The sequence below is a fragment of the Lemur catta genome, chromosome 1, assembly GCF_020740605.2.
Source record: "Lemur catta isolate mLemCat1 chromosome 1, mLemCat1.pri, whole genome shotgun sequence".
NCBI classification, from domain to species: Eukaryota; Metazoa; Chordata; class Mammalia; order Primates; family Lemuridae; genus Lemur; species Lemur catta.
In genome coordinates, this window is record NC_059128.1 from 105,076,512 (window position 1) to 105,099,578 (window position 23,067).

The following is a 23,067-nucleotide window of genomic DNA, read 5'->3' on the forward strand; positions in this document are numbered from 1 at the left end:
ATCTCAAACTCCTGGGCTCAAGTGATCCTCCTGCCTCCTGAGTAGCTGGGACTAGAGGTGTGTGCCACCACACCCTGCTAATTTTTCTATTTTTGGTAGAGATGGGGTCTTGCTCTTGCTTAGGCTGGTCTCAAACTCCTGAGCTCAATCAATCCTCCCACCTTGGCCTCCCATAGTGCTAGGATTACAGGCGGGAGCCACTACACCCGGCCTGGCTTACGATTTTGTTAGAGAAGGGAAGTTCTAGGGTCTTCTACTTGGCTCTACCTATCATAAGAATCTTCTCTCCATGGGTCAGGGAGCTAGTGCAGGGATTTTGCCAGCTGACAAACACAGTCAGTAGGTGAGCATGTCTAGTCCAAATATGCATTTAGGGCCTGGGGAAATAAACTCAGAATGGGTCTATAGAACCCATTGAGCCTTCTGTGTGATGGACTTGGATACAAATTTCATTTATTACCTGACCAACCAAAGTACTCAACCTATCCAGGGGTTCCCAAGGATTAGCATTAACTCAGAGCAGTGTGTAATAATCCCCTTAAAAATCTAAATGTCCTTTTCCTCAGTCACACCTATCCTGCTAATAGCCACAGTTCCTTTAGGGAAAGGCTTGGAGTATATAGTTGTGACAATGTTTCAGTGTCCTTCCTCAAGAGGACTCAACTTCTGCTTCAATCTCTGGACCGTGGGTATGTGAAACAATTTAAGTCTGGGAACTAAATGAGAGTCTATGACTTCCTTCTGTGCTGCACATCTATTTCATTCCTAGGGACCCTGTTACCAATCATTTAGCACCCCCACAGATCCCTGAGGGTCAAAACATTCTGAGTGCCTGCTGCCCATTATGGTAATTATGCCCCTTTGTCTCTGATAGTGAAGTATTGACACATGGCCTTTGCCACTCTGCCAATATTCCCATTGAAATCATAAAACTACCCCAGTCATCCCTGGTCTAGAGAGGACAGTCATTGCAGAACTTCTGAGGATGCCTATGCCTCTCTCATTAATGTTTTCTTAATGCCTTAGCACCCTCTGTGCCCTTCCAGGAAACACAGTCAGTAGGCGAGCAGGTTACACATAATAAATCCACTACGACAGTCCCATGATCCTTTCTCATATGACCCTATGGTTTGATTCTTTTTCATAAAACCCTTTGTCTTCCTTTCTTCACATTATGTGAGGGATGTTCTAGAATTTCGGCTTCATTGAATGTAGGCCACCATTGAACCCCAGTTTTCATCAACCAATCAAGCAAACCATTAGAGATGTTTCTAGCTGCTCAATTCAGCACATTCAAATGAGAATCTCAGGTGAGAACATCCATGTTGTAAATTTAGCCTAGTCCATTATTATATTCTACCTTTTCTGATGTAACACCCTTAGGATCTACTCCTACATGTGTTTTCCAGGTTATTCCTGATGTGAGTTCACAAGTGGTTTGGGTATAAACATTTTTTTTTCTGGAATATAAACCTTACATTTCTCTCCTGGGTTGTTGATTTGACTTCAGAAGTGGGGCTGCAGATAATGAAAGGTGGTAGGTAGGATTTAGGGGAGAACAGACATCTTTCTGCAAGGCAACTGCTGTATGCATGATTGTTACAGAATCTTTAAACAAGGGAAGGTTAGTTTCCTCAGATAGGAGAGGAAGCATTGGACACCCTAGAAGCTTTCTGGTATTCAGACCATGACTGGAGCTCAGAGTTTAAAGCCTGGAGCTCAGCATTTTCTTTCTCTAAGCTGTCGAACGCTTCTTAAGTTGTCAGTCTACTCCACAGAACCTGTAATTAACATTACTAATATATGGTAGAGTATAGCAGCTCCAAATGTTCCAATTTCCTTACTCTCAACTGGCTTTTCATTTCAAGCAACCACATATACTAATCTATGCAATTATAGTACCATTGCCTGACATGGATTTCCAGAATTCTATTTTCCACTTGTGAGGATGGGTTCACTGCATTTAAGTGAAACAGGAGAGCAAATTCATCCTCCAGTGGACAAAAGGTATTGTTACCAAAACCTCAAAGGCAAGACTGTCAGGCAGACTCTAGAACCATGGCAGGAGTTTCCTAGTGGGAGGTAGAGCCATGGAGAAGATGCCTTAGCCACTGGAGATGATGCCCGAGGGAGAAAAAGACAGGAGAAATCTTCTGGCTTCTCCTCTGCTATTGCCCTCTAGTCTTATCTTAGCATCTTTCATCAGCTGGCTGACTCTTCCTAGAAGCCAAGTGGCAAAAGAATCCAGGAAATGCAGTTTCCTGGAATTCAGAAAAGGACAAGAAATGGATCTTAGAACAGTGAAGTGACCAGCACAGGATAATATTCTAACAGCTCATTTCACTCAAATGTTACCTATTACTCTATCTTCTGTCTCCTAATCACGTCTTTTATTTGCCTGCTTCTAAACCTTTGTTCAACCACGCTCCTCTTAGGCAGTCTTTTACTTTGCTCTTTGCATATCTAAAGCTAGTCTTCACTTCAAAATCCAATTCCAATCCCACATGTGCTATTATTTTTTTTTAAAAATCTATCCTGACTAATGTCCTCTCTCACCTCCAACCTCTTACAGTATTTATACAATAAACCCTTGTTGAGTTCCTACTATGTGCCAGCTACTGTGCTAAGGACAGAAGATAGATAAGACACCAGACATTCTTTGCCCTCAGGGAGCCGATAGTGGGAGAGGGTGAGGGGGAACATGTGTTCATAAATAATCACAAAACAGCATGATTCTATTGAACAGGCCAAGCTCAGAATTCTGCCTTGCCCATTACCTTCCGTGGAACATGTTCCCATACTTAGGCAGTCTTATTTTGCTATCATGTAGGCAACCTCCATGCCGTCCTCCCCAACCCCTACACATCTCTGCCACAGCTGATTGGGTTAAGGGTGTGCACCTGATCCAAGGACAGCCAATCAATGGGCTAGCTGATAACCTATGATGGAGGTTGGTTGAAAAAGTTACCAGGGAATATCACGCGCCCTTTTTGAGAGCTATGACATTGGGTATCTGCTGTGGACTGAATGTTTGTGTTCCCCCAAAATTCATTTGTTGAACACAATGTGATGGTATTAGGAGGTGAGCATTTGGGAGGGCCATTGGAGCCCTCATGAATGAGATTAGTGCCCTTACAGGAGACTAAGGAGAGTTCCCTCACCCCTTCTACCATATATGGACACAGCAAGAATCAGGAAGCATGCCCTCAATTAAATGTGGAATCTGCTGACACCTTGATCTTGGACTTCCCAGCCTCCAGAACTATAAGTAATAAATTTTCTGTTGTTTATAAGCCACCCAATCTATGGTATTTTGTTATAGCAGCCTGAACAAAATAATACTACGACAGTATCTCTAGAGCAGTGCTGTACAATAGAACCTTCTGTAATGATGGAACTATTCTATATCTGTGCTGTCAAATATAATAGTAGGCATTTTCTAACTGCAAGATGGTATTGAAAAAAATAGCAGGCATTAGCCACATGCAGTTATTGATTACTTGAAATTTGGCATGTGTGACCAAGGGTTTTACTTTATTTCAATTCATTTTAATTTAAATGGGCACATGTGTCCAGTGGCTATCTTATTAGACAGCAAAATTCTAGAGGAAGAGTCAGAACTGATGGAAAAAGGAAATCTGGGTGTCCTTGGTGGGTTGTGTGCAAGGTTAGAGGAGAATCTGTGAGTGGGCAGAGGCAGCTGATGTCTGGGAGAGAACAGAGCTTACAGCAGAAGGAAGCAGAGAAGTCAGAGAATTCACCTGACAGAGCCAAGAATGGCTGCTCTGGAGGCCTCTGCATTGTAGTTCCAGTCTTATAGCAACCCCATTTTTCAGCTGAGTGAGTTCTTGTTTTTTGTTTTCAAGGCAGTCTAACTGTAAAAGCCTGCACAAAGTGCTTTGGAAGCCCAGTGCGGAGACCAGCCAAGCCAGCTGCTGAAGTTCAGGAAGGAATATCTGAGGCAGATTCTAGAGGTAAGTGGGATTTTTCCAGGTAGCAAAAAGGAGCACAGGCATTCTGGAGGGACTCATGTGTCAGCAGCCAAGAAGTGGGTAAAGACAAGGCAGCTGAAGGACAGGGGCCAGTCGTATAGGACTATCTACCTCATATGTTTGTTATGAGGTTAGTTGACAAAAGAAACATTATAGCTGGTGTAATTTGAGCTCTTTCTATATGCTAAGCTGTTCTAAGTGCTTTCTAAAAATTGATTCATTTAATACTCACAAAAACCTTGAAGGTATATTTTATTGCTCCATTTTGCAGATGACAAATATGGAGTTTAGAGGGGTTTAGTAATTTGCTCAATGTCACACATTATATGTTATCTAACTCCAAAGTCAGAGTCTTAAACTGCTGTGGAATACCACTATTCTATACTTCTATGCATGTAATTTCTTTACATGCATTAGTAAATGCATGCAAAGTACTTTAGCACAATTCCTGCCACATACTAAGTGCTCAATAACATTTAACTACTTCTATCCTTTATTATAGCATAATTACTCAAAGAAGGGCTCTGGAGTGAAATAGACCTAGGTTCAAATTCTGGCTCTACCTCTTGCTAGCTTCAAGAAAAATAAATCTAGGGCCTTTTTTGATTTGTAAAATGGGCTCTATTACCTAATTCTCAGGGCTGTTGCCAGACAAAATGAGACTGTGTGTGTGTGTGTGTGTGTGTGTGTGTGTGTGTGTGTGTGAGTCTAGAAAGAGAAAGAGGAAGAAGTGAATTCCAGGACCTGAATATATTTTATTTTGTCTGGAGTACAGGGTGGTTGAGGGAATGGTCTAGAAATGAGGCTGTATTGGTCAACAAACCTTAACTTCAGGGCCTTGTAGGCCACATCAAGGAAACTGGGGGAATGGTGGTGCCAATCCAATAGCACATCGGACAAGTGTGTCCGGTAGGACAGGCTAGGTTATGCTGCAGTAACAAATGTCCGCAAGCATCTGAGTGGCTTACCAAAACAGCTTTTCTCTGAAACAAATTGCTTGTGGCAGACAGAAAAGAGAAATGTTGAACCCACAAGCTGACTCTTAAAGTTTCTGCTTGGAATTGACATTCCTGCTTACATTTTATTAGCCAAAGCAAGGCACATGGTCAAGTCTGCCATCAATGGGGCCAAGCAAAGGTACATCATGGAGGGGCACCAGAATATTTGGCAGATCAATAAGATGAACAGACTCTGTGGCAAAATAAAATGAGTGGTAACTCAACTAAAAAGTGGGGAAAGGATTTGAATAGACATTTCTCCAAGACAATACAACAATGGCCAATAAGCATGTGAAAATTCACTATCAGGGAAGTGCAAATCAAAACTACATTAAGATACCACTTCATACCCAGTAAGATAATAAATAATGAAAAAGGCAGAGAATACCAAATGTTCAGTGTGGAAAAACTGGGACCTCATATACTGCCAGTGGGAATGTATAATGGTGCAGCTGGTTTGGTAAATCACTTGACAGTTTTTGAAAAAGGTAAACATACAATTACCATATAGCCCAGCAATTCCACTTCCAGATATATACCCAAGAGAAATGAAAACGTATGTCCCCACAAAAACTTATAAGCAGGATTATTCATAATAGTCAAAAAGTGTGAATAACCTAAATGTGTTTCAACAGATGAATGAATAAATAAAAGGTGGTATATGGTCCATACAATGGAATATTATTCAGCTATAAAAAGGAATGAAATATAAATATGTGCTACAATGTACCTTGAAAATATGCAAAGTGAAAAAAGCCAGTTATGAAATACTACATTTCATGATTCCCTTTATATGACTTGTCCAGAATAGGCAAACCTACGCATACAGAAAGTAGGTTAGTGGTTGCCTGTGGTTGTGGGGGTTGAGGAAAAATGGTAGAATAACTGTAAATGAGTATACAGGATTTCTTTTTGTGGTGATGAAAATATTTTAAAATTGATTGTAGTGGTGGTTGCGCCACTCTGTGAATATACTAAAAACCATTGATTTGTATGCTTTAACTGGGTGAATTGTATGGTATGTAAATTATATCTTAATAAAACTGTTATACATGTATATAAGAAAGATGAGTGGTTTTTATTTATGTCATTGATTTTGAGAGATTCCAGTGGAGATGACCAGTAGGTAGTTAACCATGTGGATCTGGATCTCAGGAGCAGAAATCAGGGTTGGAGATACATATGGGGAAATCAAGAGCATAATGATGTTAAGTTATATAAAAGGCAGCAATCACATACAGAGATGATGTCCAGTGGAAAACGAAAAAGAGTGAGGGCTTTCACCTATCTCTGCGGGATACTAGCATTTAAGGGATCAAAGAAATAAGGGGAGATGTCAAAAGAGATAGAGAAGGAGTAGTTAGAGATGGAGAAGTGAGATCAAGAGAGGGAAAATGGAAGGCAAGGAAAGAGTTTCCAGAAGGAAAGAGTGCCATGCAGACATACTGAGTTATGTCATGATGATAATGCCCACAGGATCTGCAGTAGGGAAACCTCTACTGATTTCGGAAAGAACGGTTTCCATTGGGTGGTAGGCCAGAAACCAGAGTGCAGTAAGTCTAGATAAGAGTAATAGTTGAGGAATTGGAGGCACCCTTCTTTGGATAATTGAAGAAATATAGCTGTGAAGGGCAGGTCTGAAAGGAGGAAAAAGAAAGCAGAGGTTCAAGTGGAGTCTGGTGGGTTGGGTGGATGATTTCAAGATGGGAGAGACTTGAGGTTGCTTATATGCTTATGGGAATGAAAAGAAGAGGAGATAATTGATAAGAGTAAGGCCTTGACCACCTTTCATGAAACTGTAGTATGGTCCCTACTCCATGCCCCTTATCCTGTTCATTTTGTTTACTGTAGTGTCTATCAGCTTATCACATAATTTACTTATTAAGTTTACTATTTGTCTGTCTCCACCCTGCTCCAAGAAGGCAGAGACTTCCGTCTATTTTGTTCATTTACTAACTCCAAGCATCTAGAATAGCATCTGACATATGGTAGGTGCTCATAAGTATCTGTTGAATAAATGAATAATGAAAGAGCTAATTTTCTCGGAAGGCAAGAGGGCAGAGGAGCCAGAACACAGCCAACAATATGGTCCCTGCCTTCACAGCGCTTATGTCCAACTGTGGGGCAGGCTCCACTGGATTCCACGGCTTCCTGCTACTGCGGGTAACGAGGGAGAGGAAGGGTAAAGAGCCTGCTTTCCAGCGGGATGAAAAATCATGGGGAATATTTGGTAATTATGGCCTGCGTCGAGTCTATTTTGTTCAGAACAGTGATCTAAATATCGCTAAAGCGTTTGGTTGGTCACGCGTTTATGCTGTCTCTCAAGTATTTTAAACATTATTAGGTCTTTGCCCGCTAGAAGCCCGGCACACTTGAGGGGCGCGATAGGGCTCTGCCGGCGGCTCAGCGCGCTTTCTCGCGAGGCGGGCCTCGGGTCCTCAATCTGTGCGCCGGCTCTGAAGATAAGCAGGCAAGGGGAAGAGACTGATTCCAAGAGCGGGGCCTGTGTGGCCAGAAGCGGCAGTGCCAGCGCTGCCCAGAGAAAGGAACAGCTTCGGGGATGCAGCCGCGCCCATAAACGGAACCAAACTCGCGCCCCTACCTCCCGCCTCGGCGGCCCAACGGCGCGAGCCCGAGTGCGCCTGCGCGCGAGCGGCTGCGCCGGGAGCCGGGACCCAGGAGCGCAGCGGCCGCCGTGGCCGCCGGTAGGAGTCACGTGGCGAGCCGGACACCGCCCCGCCCCTCCGAGGCCGCCCCGCCCCGCCCCGCCCCGCCCCGCGCCCTGGCGGGACGCTCTGTGCCGCGCCGAACTGCGCAGGGCGGCCGGGGGTGAGTGTCCGCGAGGGGCGCGCATTGCGCACACCCGGGCGGGTTGGGGCCGGGGCGCGGGCCGGCTGAATGTGTTGCGGAGGCCAAGGGGACAAAATGGCGGCGCAGCACGCCCTTTCACCTCCTTCCCCTCACCTGGGAGTGCGGGCGGAGTGGGCAGGGATCGTTGCTGGGGGAGGGGAGCCGCGGTCGCTCGGGAGGGCCCTGGGCTCGGTTGAGGAGGTCTTCAGGGAGCAGGCGAGAAGGCTCCGGGCCTGTCCACGAGGCCGGCTGCCTGCCCTTCGGTCGCAGCTGGGGTGTGCGGGACGTGGGACACGGCGTGTGGGTGTGGGGGTCCCCCGGCCGCGATGAGGCTTCTGGAGTGTCAGCACTGCAGGGGACCTCCAGAGGAGCCTCCCTCCCTTCCTTTCATTTGACAGGTGATCGCCATCGCCATCTCTCTCAGCTGGGTTCACCGTACTTTCCCTGCAGGCGACTCTGATCTTAGCTCTGCCCGGGAAGCTGGGCGGGAATGGTCTCCATCTAACATGCATACGCTGAGGCCTGGAGGGGTCAAGGGTTTAACCAAGACCTCACACCTGGGTGTAGTCGGGTCCAGCGTCCTGCTTCTGTTCGTGCTCTTTTCTCAGCAGCTGCTTCAAGCCTTTCCGTCACACTGTTTTCCAGTCGCGTTCTTGGAACCAGGCTGGAGTCACAGGCTCCAGTGAGTGACAGGATTGTTAGAGAGCAGGCAGAAAATTGGTCCTCCAGGCGCACCTGCTGCTGTCGAGGGGCTCTCGGTGAGATGGGGCCGCCTGCCCCAAGAGCAGGTTCCTGGTGCTGGTGGACTGTGTTTCTCATTCTATTTGTGCCCGCTTATTTTCCATGAAAATAGCTATTCACTATAGTCAACTTACTGAATAAATGCTAATTCCTTACGTGTATTGCAGTTTGTTTTAGTTAAAGATTGATTTCATCAACGTGAACTTTTCATTCTCATAAACAATCTGAGGTAGATGGAGGAGAGATGGGACAGGCGTTATGCTCATTCTATGAATGAGGAAACTGAGGCTCACAAAGGTTATTACTTGTTCTAGATCACCAGCTGGTGAGCGGTAGATCTGGGATTAAACTGTCTGACCACTGTCCTACTCTGGCCTATATTGGTGCTCTGTCCCTTGTATTTTTTTGACTTTTCTTCAAAACTCATTGGGTGCAGATTGATTTATGCCACATACTGCAATGATTTGAATAATATCCACTAAGGAATTAATATTTTTAATTAAAGAGTCAATTTTTAATATGATTTGCAAAGTTGTCTTTGTGGGAGGGAGTATGATCTGATGGCTTTGAAGGCAGACTTATCAGAGTTTGAATCCCAGCTCCACCACTTGTCCTTTGGCCAATTAATTTTTCTGAGCGTTCATTTCCTTATCTATATAAAGGAATAATTTCCATTTCATAAATGTATTGATAGCAATAAATGAGGTATCTGTAAGCATTTAGAACTGTTCCTGACCCATGGTAAGCCCTCAACAAATGTTTGCTCCTTTCCTTCTTTCTCCCCACTCCCTTGAGCTGCGTTTTAAAAATTCTATATGTGTCTTAGTACACTTGGGCTTTTATAACAAAATACCTTAGACTGGGTGGCTTATAAACAACAGAAATTTATTTCTCACAGTTCTGATGGGTGGGAAGTCCAAGATCAGCACGTCAGCAGAATCAGTGTTTAGTGATGGCTTGCTTTCTGGTTAACATATGGCATCTTGTAGCTGTGTCCTCACATGGTGGAAAGGGTGAGGGGGTCTCTCTCTGGCCTCTTTTATAAGGGCATTAATCCCATTCATGAGGGCCTTGCCCTTATAATCTGATATCTCCCAAAGGCCCCACCTCCTAATACTATCACCTTGAGAGCTAGGATTTCAACATATGAATTTTGGGGAACACAAACATTCAGATCATAGTACTATGGTTACCCCCCTGGTCATTTGGGTAAGCAGTCATGGAAGCATAATCAATGTTACTATACCAATGTGTTTATAAATGAATAATTTTGGTGACTAGGGTCCAAAGGATATATTGTTTTAAAGACAGACAAATGTTTGTCCTTTGTTCTTTACAGGTATTTAACACATTGACTACCACACTAGAAAAAAAAGTTTTCCCAGGTGCCATGGTGTTTTATTAAAACTAAATGATCCTTCCTAATTTGTTATTTTTTATTATTTTCTGTGCCTGAGTTATATGCAATGCAATCCATGTTTTTAGAATTAAATTGTCAATATTAATTGTAACAATGAGAATGTCAAGTAAGATTTTCACAAACCAATTGCAGGATTTTACTTTACGAGGCCCCGGGGTCAAAACTAGCCTGAGTTAAATACAACTCACATGGCAGTCAATGTGTTAAGAACCACTAAAAGATTGATTTGCTATCAAGTCTTAATGCCTTCATTTAACTACAGTAATGTTTTAAAGATAAATAAGATGAAGAGACTTGAGATTCTGTCTTTTCTTTCCCCTTCACATCAACCACAACCCAACCTAGTTTTATTTATTTATTTTTTTAGAGACTCCAATTTTTATTTAAAAACTAGTAGGTAAATCAAATTTCAAAATGTGGAAAAGATAATTACTAAGCATCAACATTTTCCCCTTTTTCCATGTTTATGGAATCTTCTTAGATTTAATGTGTCAATGTATGCTGCACAAAGAGATGAATCGTCATTTGTCTCAACTTGTCATGACATTCCTATTATTTCCAGGTTTTTATCTTGAAGTGTCCTTGTAGATCTGGTGTCCATGGTTCTAAGTATGGCCAAAGGAATGGGTTTTTTTTTGACAATATTTTGCTTCATGGATAAAGGGACCAAAATTTTTGTAACCAAAAAATAGCCTTTTGCCCCTGTTTCTTTCTCCTGCTAGGAATATTGGTCAAGGACCTGGTGGTTGGATTTAATGCAGCCTATTTGTGAGTTTAAGCCTGAGGTTTAAGCCTCAAGCCTTAAGTTTAAAGTATGAGAATGAAAAGCTAATATGTTGAAGATGGTGGAGTAGTAAAATTTACAGATTCTGGGCCCCTAATAACACTGTTTAGCCACTGCATGAAACCTAGAAATACTGACCTCCAGCCTCCTGTTCTATGAAATAATTAAATGGCTTTATTGTCAAGTCATCACTAGTTAGGTTTTTATGACTTGAAACTGATTGATGCAAATGAGGAGATGTCCAGATAGTCAAATTAGGGTTTATGAGGGACTGAATGTTCTAAGCAGAACTGTCTGTTTATGCCAGGATATAAAGGTATAAGATAGGCTGTATTAAGGAATGCACTTGTGATACGGTATTGATGATAGTAATGACTAGCATATGAGTTCTTGCATTTTTACGGTGCAAAACTATCTGTGCATTGTAAAAGATTACTCTGGTGAAAGTAGCTTTGGAAGAGGGGAAGTGCATCTATTAACAGAAGTACAGAGACTAGTCAGTAGACAAATGCAGCAGCAAATCAATTGTATTAGCAGAATATTGTCCTCATTGCATGTGTAGTTTGAGTACAGATTCCAAACTTGTCTCTGAGTTTCTTCTAGTATGATCAAAAGTTTCTTTTTTCTTTGCTCTGAATAAAACTGAAGGGTGGGTTCTCTATAGAAAGTGGCAAAAAAAATAATACATTACGGCATTAACAGAAGTGTTGAATGCAAGTGGGCATAATGAAATGGATAGGTGATATTTGCTATGTAAATATTTGTTTCATACATGAACAGAATTTAATTATTTATAAAATATTAATTGGGTTGGTGATGAAGATGATATAGGAAAGGGAATAATGAAATAAGTTTCCCAGATTTGTGATTTAAGTACTTGTGTGGATAATGGTAAGATTGGTTAAAGCAGGTATATGAGAAGGAGAATAGGCTTACCTTTTTGTGTGATCCTACACATTTTGGTTATCTAATTCCCACATTTGTCAGTAGTTACCCCATATTGATTACTTGGCAGTTTATACTAAAAGATCTCTTTGGTTATTAGATATTAAATTATCTGTTCATCTATGAAATTGGTAATTGGTAAGTTCTGCTAAAAATTGACCCCCCAAAAGAAACCAAAAAACAAAAAAGTCCAAAGCTTGGTTCAATAAGTAAAAATTACACCCTATTTTTACCATCTCTAAATCAAAACTCTATAAAAATTACATTACTTACAAAAGGAAAAAACTGTCTAAGGACAGAACTCTTCCATGTTTTTTTATAGGTGTTAATAAACTATACTTATTAGTATAGAGATCATTTGTGTGACTCATTTTTTAAAATTGTTTACATACATGCCATAGAGTTGACTAAATTTATGGCCACACTATTGCCTATAAATTGGCCAGAACTTGGATATAGTACTTTTTTTTAATTTCAAAATATTACAGGGGTACAAATGTTTTTGGTTACATGGATCACTTTTGTAACTCTTGAATCAGGGGTATAAGTGTGCCCATTACCCACATGGTGTTCATCGTAACTGTCCAACCTAGGTTTAAAAGAGAAACAAAAATTCTTTGGGAGACTCATGTGAACATTCTTTAAACACTTAGAAAGTTGTAGGATTATTTAGTGAGAAGTTTAACAGAATTCTCTGTAATGATGCAATCTGATATCCATTGTGGAACTGGTATTTCTTTTTTTTTTTTTTTTGAGACAGAGTCTTGCTGTGTTGCCCAGGCTAGAGTGAGTGCTGTGGCGTCAGCCTAGCTCACAGCAACCTCAAACTCCTGGGCTTAAGCGATTCTCCTGCCTCAGCCTCCCCAGTAGCTGGGACTACAGGCATGTGCCACCATGCCCTGCTAATTTTTTCTATATATATTTTTAGTTGTCCATATAATTTCTTTCTATTTTTAGTAGAGACGGGGTCTCACTCTTGCTCAGGCTGGTCTTGAACTCCTGACCTCGAGCAATCCACCTGCCTCGGCCTCCCAGAGTGCAAGGATTACAGGCGTGAGCCACCGCGCCCAGCCTGGAATTGGTATTTCTGAAATTGTAGAAGTGAAAAGTGCAAATGGCTTGTATAACAAAAATTAAATCATTAATAAAATTTTGTTAGCAGTTTTCTGCTGGAGGGTAACCTTTTGCACAAACATGTTTGGCTTTCACTGATTGGCTGTGGGTCTTGTGGGATACAAACAGTGAAAAGATCTGTAGTCCAGTGGTGAAGCCAGCCTTAAAAAATTATTAGGAGGAAATGATTTATGGAAAGACTTTTTCTCACGTGACATGAAACACTAAAGATTTCATAAGGTTTTGCTAAGATAATTACTACTTTTAAAAAAATTTTGTTTTGTTTTATTTTAGAGACAGGATCTTGCTCTGTTGCCCAGGCTGGAGTGCAGTGCTGCAATCATAGCTTCCTGTAATCTCAAACTCTTGGGCTCAAGCCATCCTCCCACCTCAGCCTCCCTACTTTTTATTGATAACTTCTTAAAGTAGTAAGTTCATCATATGTTGTTTTAAAAACATGCAAAAGTAGAGAGAATAGTATAGGAACCTGCTGTGTACCAATCTATTTTACCAGTGACCTGTACATGGACAGTCTTATCCCATAAAAGCTATCCCCCAACCAAATTGTTTTGAAGCAAATTTCAGACATCACTGTGTTAGGCCTGCTTTTGATATAGCATTGGAAAAGAGATAGTTTTGATATTTTCAACAGGGTATGCCACATTCATGGGAGAAAATAAAGCCCTCTTGGTTGATGTATTCATGGCAGTATATACAGAAGTAATCAGAATTGAAAACCTTACTAAACAATCTGGGAGCATAAAATGTCTGTCTATGTTGCTCTTCAAAATACTTGATTTTACCATAATATACTTATTTTCCAAGTAGCAAAGACGTGAAAAATTACTGATAATTTTTGAGTATGCCTACAACATTGTTTAAGTACCAGACTCAGGCAAATGCTCAGATTTTCTTAAACTTCAGAAAAGGCAAAAATCATGGGTGATAGATTTTGTGAACATTGGAGAGGGACTGTGATTGCAAATGTCAAGTTTTCTACAACTTATTGGGAAATATGTGGTCAATTCATAGATGTACTGTCCTGGCTGCAGCTAGGTAAGCTTGTGTATTTTAGAGTAGTGCTACTAGCAGGCTTCTCACTACTTTGGGTCTGTAATTTACTCCTTGCCCTTTTACAACCTGTGTACCCAAGCTCAGATAAAGAGAGGTATGCTTTTCTTGGCACTTGAGCCAATCTTCACATTTCCACCTCTAGGACTCTCAGGTGTCTTCACAGATGTTCTGGGAGTGCAGGGCAGAATAAGGCGAGTAAGACTCCAGTTCATCACAGGCAGCAGCTTATTTAGACACTCGGGGCTCAGTCAGTCCTAGTGTTCATTCTCTGCTTGTTTTTTTTTTTTGAGTGCTCCATTTTCTGCTTGGCCATTGTTTTTCTGCAGCCCAGAGTTTCTCAAATTTCCTTTATTTGAGTACCACTGTCAATATTTTACCATATCCATATTTATTTTATATTAACTGATTTTACATTTATGATAGTGTTACAAATTTTATTTGAGTAAAAATGTTCTGTTTAAAAAAGTTATATAAATAATAGTATGTATAGTACACAGTTACGGCAAATATCCTGAAAGTAGTAACTGAATGATTGAAATTTTGGAAATTCTGGATTAGGACATAGTTTGCTTTCTTCTTTTAACAGATTTACTAAGGTATATTTTACATACCATAAAATCCACTCATTTAAAATGCACACTTCAGTGGTTTTTAATGTATTTATAGAGTTGGACATCCATTACCACAATCAATTCTAGCACATTTTCAATACCTCAGTATGAAACCCCATAACCGTTAGCAGTCATTTCCCATTCTGGCCTCCCTTCTCACTTCCCCATCCTATCCTTTGCCCCAGCCAACCACAAAACTACTTTCTGTGTCTATGGATTTGCCTATTCAGGACATTTCACACAAATGGAATCATGGAATTTGTGGTCTTTTGTGTCTGGCTTCTTTCTTTTAACAATGTTTTCAAGATTGATCCATGTTGTAGCATATATTAGTACTTCATTCCTTTTTATGGCCAAATAATCTTCCATCATATAGATATACCGTATTTTATTTCTCCATTTATCAGTTGATTAACATTTGGATTGTTTCTGCTTTTTGGCTATTATGAATAATGCTGCTATGAACATTCCTATACAAGTTTTTTGTGTGGACTTGTATTTTCATTTCTCTTGAGTATATACCTCGGAGTAGAATTGCTGGGTCATTTGGTAACTCTATCTTTAACTTTTTGAGGAACTATCAGACTGTTTGCCAAACCAGCTGTACCATTTTACATTCCCACTGCAGTGTGTAAGCATTCCAGTTTCTCCACATCCTCTTCAACACTTGTATTGTCTGTCTTTTTGACTTCAGATATCTTGGTGGGTGTGAAGTTGTATCTCATTGTGGTTTTGATTTGTATTTCCCTAGTCACTCATGATTTCAACCACTTTTCATATGCTTATTAGCCATTTGTACATCTTTTTGTGGAGAAATAAGGACATGACCTTTTTTAAGCTGGCATACTATTTAGCTATTTAACCTGACATGGGTTCTTATTCTTCCTCTTGCTTGCTTTCTCCCTGTTGACTTTTTATTCATATCATGAAGTAGATTGCATCTTAGAAATCCTTTTAAATACTCTACTGTGGAACACACATCTCTTATTTATGTTTGTTAATCTATGTTGTAGTACCTGTTTGTCTAAGTGCAGCTAGAACTACTGAATTTATCAAAGAAAAAAAATCATGCGTCTTAAGTACCACTGACCTTCAGTTCAGAGGCAGAGACAATCTGTCAGGTGTGAAGTTAGATAGAGGTGCACAAGACTCAGTAATGTCAGTGATGTAAGGATTTGGAGTAAATCAGTATCTGGTAGAACTTAAGAGGTAATTGAGTCTTGAACTTTTCTTCTTTTCCACCCCCCTCCCCCGAAAAAGGCCTAGTAATTAGAATTTGTGATCTCTGGGTTGAAAATTTTAAACTCAAAGCCAAGTTTAATCTGTAATTTGGAAATACTTTAAGTTTAAGTCATTATAGTTTTCAAAGGTTGTAATTGCAGTGCAATCGTATTTCAGAAAATCAGACAAATTTTTTCTTTTTCAAAGAAAAAAATTACTCGCAGTCCCTGTGATATACAATTATTAGTTACTGAGCTCTGGTTCGGTGCCATCAGGTTCTTCACACACGATTTCTTTGATTTTGAAAATAACCCTACAAGGTAAATATTTTTACTTCTGTTTTATAGTTGTGAATCCTGAGGTTGAAAAATGTTGAATAACTTCATAGTTTGTGAGTGACAGTCTTGGAATATGGATTGGTGTCTAACTTCAGAGCTTATGCTGTTTATCACACATTGCCGCTTATGTATTTTCAAATGTATATAATATTTCTCCCCCACTTCCTTCACAGCTTTAATTATATGGCACATAAAATTTTGTGTCTGCCTGATAAAAGTTTTTGATATCTAGCCTTACAAGCATCTTTATTGGAAAGGCTGATAGAGTAGGCAGGCTCACCGATTCTGGAATGACCAAAATGAGGTAATTGTGCTTAACCAACGAGCCATTGAACAGTTTTCCGTTCTTTCCTTCAAAATCTTTATTGAGTGTCTACCATTTGTAAGGGACTGTGTTAAGTGGAAGAAAAGAAGATCATTCAGACACTAGTCCTGTCCTTCAGGATCTTAAAATATGGTAGAGAATAAAATCTTCTTCTGAGGAAAGGAGGGAAAAGAGTGTAACATTTATTGAACATTTACTATATGCTAGGTTTCATATATTTCAGAAATTATTTGGCTACCTATTTTGTGTTAGATATTGTGTTAACTGATGGAAATGTGAACTCTAGAAGTCTACCATTTAATAAGATGTTATATTAGAGAAAACTGAGGTTCTGAGGGCATAATGACTTGTCTAAAGTTATATAATAATAATAATTATTATTTTTTGAGACAGAGTCTTGCTCTGTTGCCTGGGCTAGAGTGCTGTGGCATCATCATAGCTCATAGCAACCTGTAACTCCTGGGCTCAAGGGATCCTCCTGCCTCAGTCTCCCAAGTAGCTGGAATTACAGGCGTGTGCCATCACACCCAGCTAATTTTTCTATTTTTTTAGTTGCCCAGCTAATTTCTTTCTATTTTTAGTAGAGATGGGGTCTCACTCTTGCTCAGGCTGGTCTCGAATTCCTGACCTCAAGTGATCCTCCTGCCTGGGCCTCCCCGAGTGTGAGGATTACAGGCCTGAGCCACCACACCTGGCCTAAAGTTATATAATTAGAGACTATAATAAGTGGTTAAATTAGTCCACATTGGTGTGCACACTTGCCCACTGTGCTATGATGAATTCAGTATATAGACAGACCCTGATATACAGTGGTTTTATTTATGATTTTTTCAACTTCACGATGGCGTGAAAGCGATACCTATTCAATACGCTCTTCAATTTATGATAGGGTTACGCACATCTGGATAAACCCATTGTAAGTTGAAAATATCATAATTTGAAAATGCATTTAATACACCTACTGAACATCATAGCTTAGCCTCACCTACTTTAAACATGCTTAGAACACTTATATTCACCTGCAGTTGGGCAAAATCATCCAGCAACACAGTGCACTGTAGAGTAATCTAAACAATGTTACTGACTAGGAGCTGTGGCTTGCTGTTGCTGCCCAGCATTGAGAATATGTACTATACATTGCTAGTCTGGGAAAAGATCAAAATTCAAAATTGGATACTACAGTTGAAAAATTGTAAGTTGAACCATTATAAGTTGGAGACTGTATAGCTGTGAACCACTACCACAGTCCAGATGTAGAACATTTCGATCTCCCTAGAAAGCTCCATTGTGCCCCTTTCCAGCCATTTCCCTCCAACCAATGCAACCCTCTTTTGGTACTTCTCTTGTAAGATTGGCTTTGCATGTTCTGTAACTTCACATAAGTGGAATAATTCAGTATATACTCTTCTGTGTTTAGTTTCTTTTTCTGAGCATAATGTCTGTGATATTTATCCATTTTGTTCTGTGTATCAGTAGTTCATTCTTTTCTGTTGCTGAATAGTATTCTTTTGTATGGATATACTATAATTTGATTAAGTATTCTGTTGATGGATATTTGGGTTGTTTTCAGTTTGTGGCTATTATGAATAAGGCTGCTATGAGTATTTGTATATTGGTCTTTGTGTAAAAATATGCCTTTATTTCTTTTGGGTAAATATATAACTTTCATTTTTATAGATGAGAATACAAAGAAAATTCTCAAGATCACAAAGCCAGTGGTTTGGCTGACTCCAATGACTATGTAACTATGTACTCTTTCCACTATATCACAATTTCCCCCACTTTTAAGAGCTAAAAGATACAGATGAGGTGCTCTGGGAGTTCAGATGATCATCTTTGTCAGCTAGGGATGTAAGAGTAGGCTTCATAAAGATGATTTTTGAGCTGACCTTAAAGAATTGGTGGGCTTTGAATACATAGAGGGTAGGAAAAAAGAAACAAGGTGAGCAAAGATTCTGTACCATGGGCTACACTTATTAGTAAATAAATATTTAATTAATGTGTACTCAATGCTGGGCACTGGTCTATGTTCAGGGGCTGCAGTGGTAATAAAACTAACAAACATCAAGGAATTTACATTTTCTTGGGGGAAACAGTATATCCAATAAGCAAATAATATAAAGTGATAAGTGCTCTAGAAGGGAAAGAGGATGGGAAGTGCTGGAGGTGGGAGTGAGGATAGATGGGTTGTAAATCCCCCCCAGATTTATTAAGGTATAATCGACAAATAAAAATTGTATATATTTATGGCATACTACATGATGTTTTGATATATGTATATGTTGTGAAATGACTAAACTGCACTAATCATCATATCAGTCACCTCACCTACTTATTTTTTGTGGTGAGAACATTTAAGATATAATCTTTTAGCAATTTTCAAGTATAATAATCCTCAATACATTATTATTAACTGTAGTCTCTATTGCTATACAACAGATCTCTAGAATTTATTTATCCTAACTGAAACTTTGTATCATTTAACCAGTATCTCCTCATCCCCCCATCCTCCAGTCCTCCAGCAGCCACCATTCAGTTCTTCTATGAGTTTGACTTTTTTAGATTCTACATATAAATGAGATAATACAGTGTTTATTTTTCTGTGTCTGGTTTATTTTATTTAGCATAATGTTCTCCAGATTCATCTATATTTTCACAAATGACAAGATTTCCTCCTTTTTAAAAGGCTGAATAATATTCTATTTTGTATATGTATACCACATTTTCTTTATCCATTCATCCATTGATGGACACTTAGGTTGATTCCATATCTTAGCTATTGTGAATAATGCTTCAGTGAACGTGTGAGTGCAGATATCTCTTCCACGTGCTGATTTCATTTCTTTTGGTTATATACCCAGAAGTGGGATTGGTGGATTGTATGGTGGTTCTATTTTTAATGTTTTGAAGAACCTCCATACAGTTTTCCATCATGGCTGTACTAATTTACACTCCTACCAACAGTGTGCTGGGGTTCTCTTTTCTCCATGTCCTAACACTTGATATCTTTTGTCTCTTTCATAATAGCCTAACAGGTGTGAGTTGATATGTCACTGTGGTTTTAATTTGCATATCCTTGATGATTAATGATATTGAGCATATTTTAACATACCTGTTGACCATTTATAAGTCTTCCTTTGAGAAATATCTATTCAGGTCCTTTGCCCATTTTTAATTGGATTATTTTCTTGCTATTGAGTTGTTAGAATTCCTTATATATTTTAAGTATTAACTAACCCCTTATTAGAGGTATGGTTTATAGATATTTTCTCCTATTCCATAGATTGTCTCTTTACTTTGTTGTTTCCTTTGCTGTGCAGAAGCTTTGTAGTTTGATGCAATCCCATTCATCTGTTTTTGCTTTTGTTGCCTGTGCTTTTGGGGTCATAGCCAAAAAAAAAAAAAAAAAAAAAACATTGCCCAGACCAATGTGAAGAAGCTTTTCTCCTATATTTTCTTCTAGTAGTCTTACAGTTTCAGGTCTAATGTTTAAGTCTTTACTCCATTTTGAGTTCATTCTTGTATATGGTGTGAGATAAGGGTCCAATTTCATTCTTCTGTATATGGATATCCAGTTTTCCCAGCACCATTTATTGAAGAGACTGTTTTTCCCCTATTATGTGTTCTTGGCAGCTTTGTTGTAGATGAGTTGACTGTAAGTGCATGGATTTATTTCTGGGCTTTCTGTTCTATTGGTCTCTTTGTTTTAATGCCAGTGCGATGTTGTTTTGATTACTATAGCTTTATAGTATATCTTGAAATCAGGTAGTGTGATGCCTCCCATTTTGTTCTTTTTGGTTAAGGTTCTTTGGCTATTCTGGGTCTTTTGTGCCTCCATACAAATTTTAGGTTTGTTTTTTTCTTTTTCTGTGAAAAACATTGTTGGAATTTTGATAGGGATTACATTGACTCTGTAGATCTTTTTGAGCAGTATGGATAGTTTAACAGTGTAAATTCTTCCAGTCTGTGAGCATGGAATATCTTCCCATTTATTTGTGTTGTCTTCAGTTTCTTTCATCAATGTTTTATAGTTTTCAGTGTACGGATCTTTCACCTCCTTGATTAGATTTTTTTCCCAAGTACTTTATTGTTTTTGATGCTATTGAAAATAGGATTGTTTTCTTGATTTCTTTTTCAGATAACTTGTTATTATGTAGATATGCTACTGGTTTTTGTATGTTGATTTTTGTATCCTGCAACTTTACTGAATTTATTTATTAGTTCTAACAGTTTTTTGGTAGCGTTTACTGCATATGAGATCACATCGTCTGCAGAGACAATTTTACTTCTTTTTCTTTCCAATTTTGATGCTTTTTATTTTGTTTTCTTGACTAATTGCTGTTGCTAGGCCTTCCAATATCATATTGAATAGAATTGATGAGAGTGGGCTTCCTTGCCTTGTTCCTAATCTTAGAGGAAGGCTTTAGCTTTTTTCCCTGTTGAGTATGATGTTAGCTGTGGGCTTGTTACATGACCTTTATTATGCGGAGGTATGTTCCTTATATACTTAATTTGTTTAGAGTTTTTATCATGAAGGATGTTGAATTTTGTTAGATGCCTTTTTTGCATCTATTGAGATGATATGATTTTTATACTTTATTCTGTTAATGTGGTGTATCACATTTTATTGACTTGCATATGTTGAACATTCTTGCATCCCAGGGATAATTCCTACTTGATCATGGTATATGATCCTTTTAATATGCCGTTGAATTTGGTTTGCTAGTATTTTGTTGAGGATTTTTTAATTTATGTTCATCAGGGATTTTGGCCTGTAACTTTCTTTTCTTGTAGTGTCCATGTCTGACTTTGGTATTAGGGAAATGCTGGCTTTGTAGAATGAGTTTGGAAAGATTCCCTCCTCTTCAATTTTTGGGAAGAGTTTGGGAAGGATTGGCATTAAATCTTCTTTAAATGTTTGGTAGAATTCACTAGTGAAGCTATAGTGTTTTGAGCTCTTTGTTGAGAGTTTTTTGATTACTAATTCAGTCATCTTACTTTTTCTTGATCTGGTCATATTTCCTATTTCTTTATGATTCAGTGTTGGTAGGTTGTATGTTTCTAGGAATTTATCTGTTTTTTCCTAAATTATTTAATTTGTTGGCATATAATTGTTCATATTAGTCTTTTATGATTGTATTTCTGTGGTATCACTTGTAACGTTTCCTTTTTCATTTATAATTTTGTTTATTAGAGTCATCTCTTTTTTCTTAGTCTAGCTACAGGTTATTCAGTTTGAAATTAGTTTTTTGAAAAACTAACTCTTAGATTCATTGATCTTTTCTGTTTTTTTCCTAGTCTCCATTTCATTGATTTCTGCTCTATTCTTTATAATTTCCTTCCTTCTGCTGACTTTGGGTTTAGTTTGTTTTTTTCTTGTTCCTTGAGGTGTAAAGTTAGGTTGTTTATTCAAAGTCTTTTTTCTCTTTTCTTTCATATTTTTTTCTTCTTTTTTTAAGTGATGAGGTCTTGCTGCACTGCCTAGGCTGGAGTGCAGTGGCTATGCACAGGTGCGATTATAGCACACTTCAACCTTGAACTCCTGGGCTCCTGCCTCAGCCTTCCTGGTACCTAGAACTACAGGCATGTGGAACTGCACTGGGCTGAGGTTTTTCTTCTTTTTTAATGTAGGCTTTTATCACTACAAACTCCCCTCTTAGAACTGCGTTTGCTGTATCTTAAAAGTTTTCTATGTTGTGTTTCTGTTTTCATTTGTCTCAAGATACTTTTTGGTTTCTGCTTTGATTTTTTCTTTGGCCCAGAGTGTGTTGTTTAATTTCCATATATTTGTGAATTTTCCAGTTTTCTTCCTGTTATTGATACCTAATTTCATACCATTATGGTCAGAAAAGATACTTTATATCATTTAAATTTTCTTGAATTTAAGGCTTGTTTTTTGGCCTAACATATGATCTATCCTAGAGAATGTTCTGTGTGTGTTTGAAAATAATGTATATTCTGCTGCTGTTGGATGCAATGTTCTGCATGTTTTTAGGTCCATTTGGTCTATAGTAATGTTCAAGTCCACTGTTTCCTTGTTGATTTTCTGTGTGGATAATCTATCCCTTGTTGAAAGTTGGGTTTGAAATCCCCTACTATTGTTGTATTGCTGTCTATTTTTGCCTTCATTGTGTTAATATTCTGTATATTTAGGTGTGCCACTATTGGGTGTATTTGTATTTACAATTGTTATATCCTCTTGATGTATTGCCCCTTTATCATTATATAATGACCTTCTTTGTTGTGATAGTTGTTATTTATTTATTTTTTTAAAGAGATAGGTCTTGTTATGTTGGGCTCAAACTCCTGGGCTCAAAGGATCCCCTCTTCTCAACCTCCTTAGTAGCTATGACTATGAGCACATTTCACCATGCCTGGCTTGTGACAGTTTTTGACTTAAAGTTTACTTTGTCTGGTAACTGTATAGCCATATATAGTGTTGCCTACTATGAATAATGCTGCTATGAACATTTATGTATATGTTTTTGTATGGACATATGTTTACATTTGAGGTGCTACATTTTAAAGGAACAAATTTACTTGACTAAGGATAAATGACCTAAGTTCTTGTCCCCAAAGGAGGTTTGGTTACCGTTGCTGCTTTCTTTTCTTTGTTTGTTGCCTCTTCTTACAGGGTTAGGTCACTTTTTTTCTA

General features: G+C 39.0%; 1 protein-coding gene across 5 annotated transcripts in view; it reads left to right on the top strand.

The window, feature by feature from the left end:
• Positions 1-7,699: 7,699 nt before the first annotated feature.
• The window catches only part of SCAPER (S-phase cyclin A associated protein in the ER), a 439,517-nt gene continuing 424,149 nt past the window's right edge, over positions 7,700-23,067 (top strand). For 4 of the 5 annotated variants that reach the window (XM_045541833.1, XM_045541866.1, XM_045541842.1 and 1 more), the window contains exon 1: positions 7,749-7,819. The gene's annotated coding sequence lies outside the window, so the exon portion shown is untranslated. Of the gene's footprint in view, positions 7,820-23,067 lie in introns of all 5 variants that reach the window. The other variant, XM_045541852.1, reaches the window with a different exon arrangement.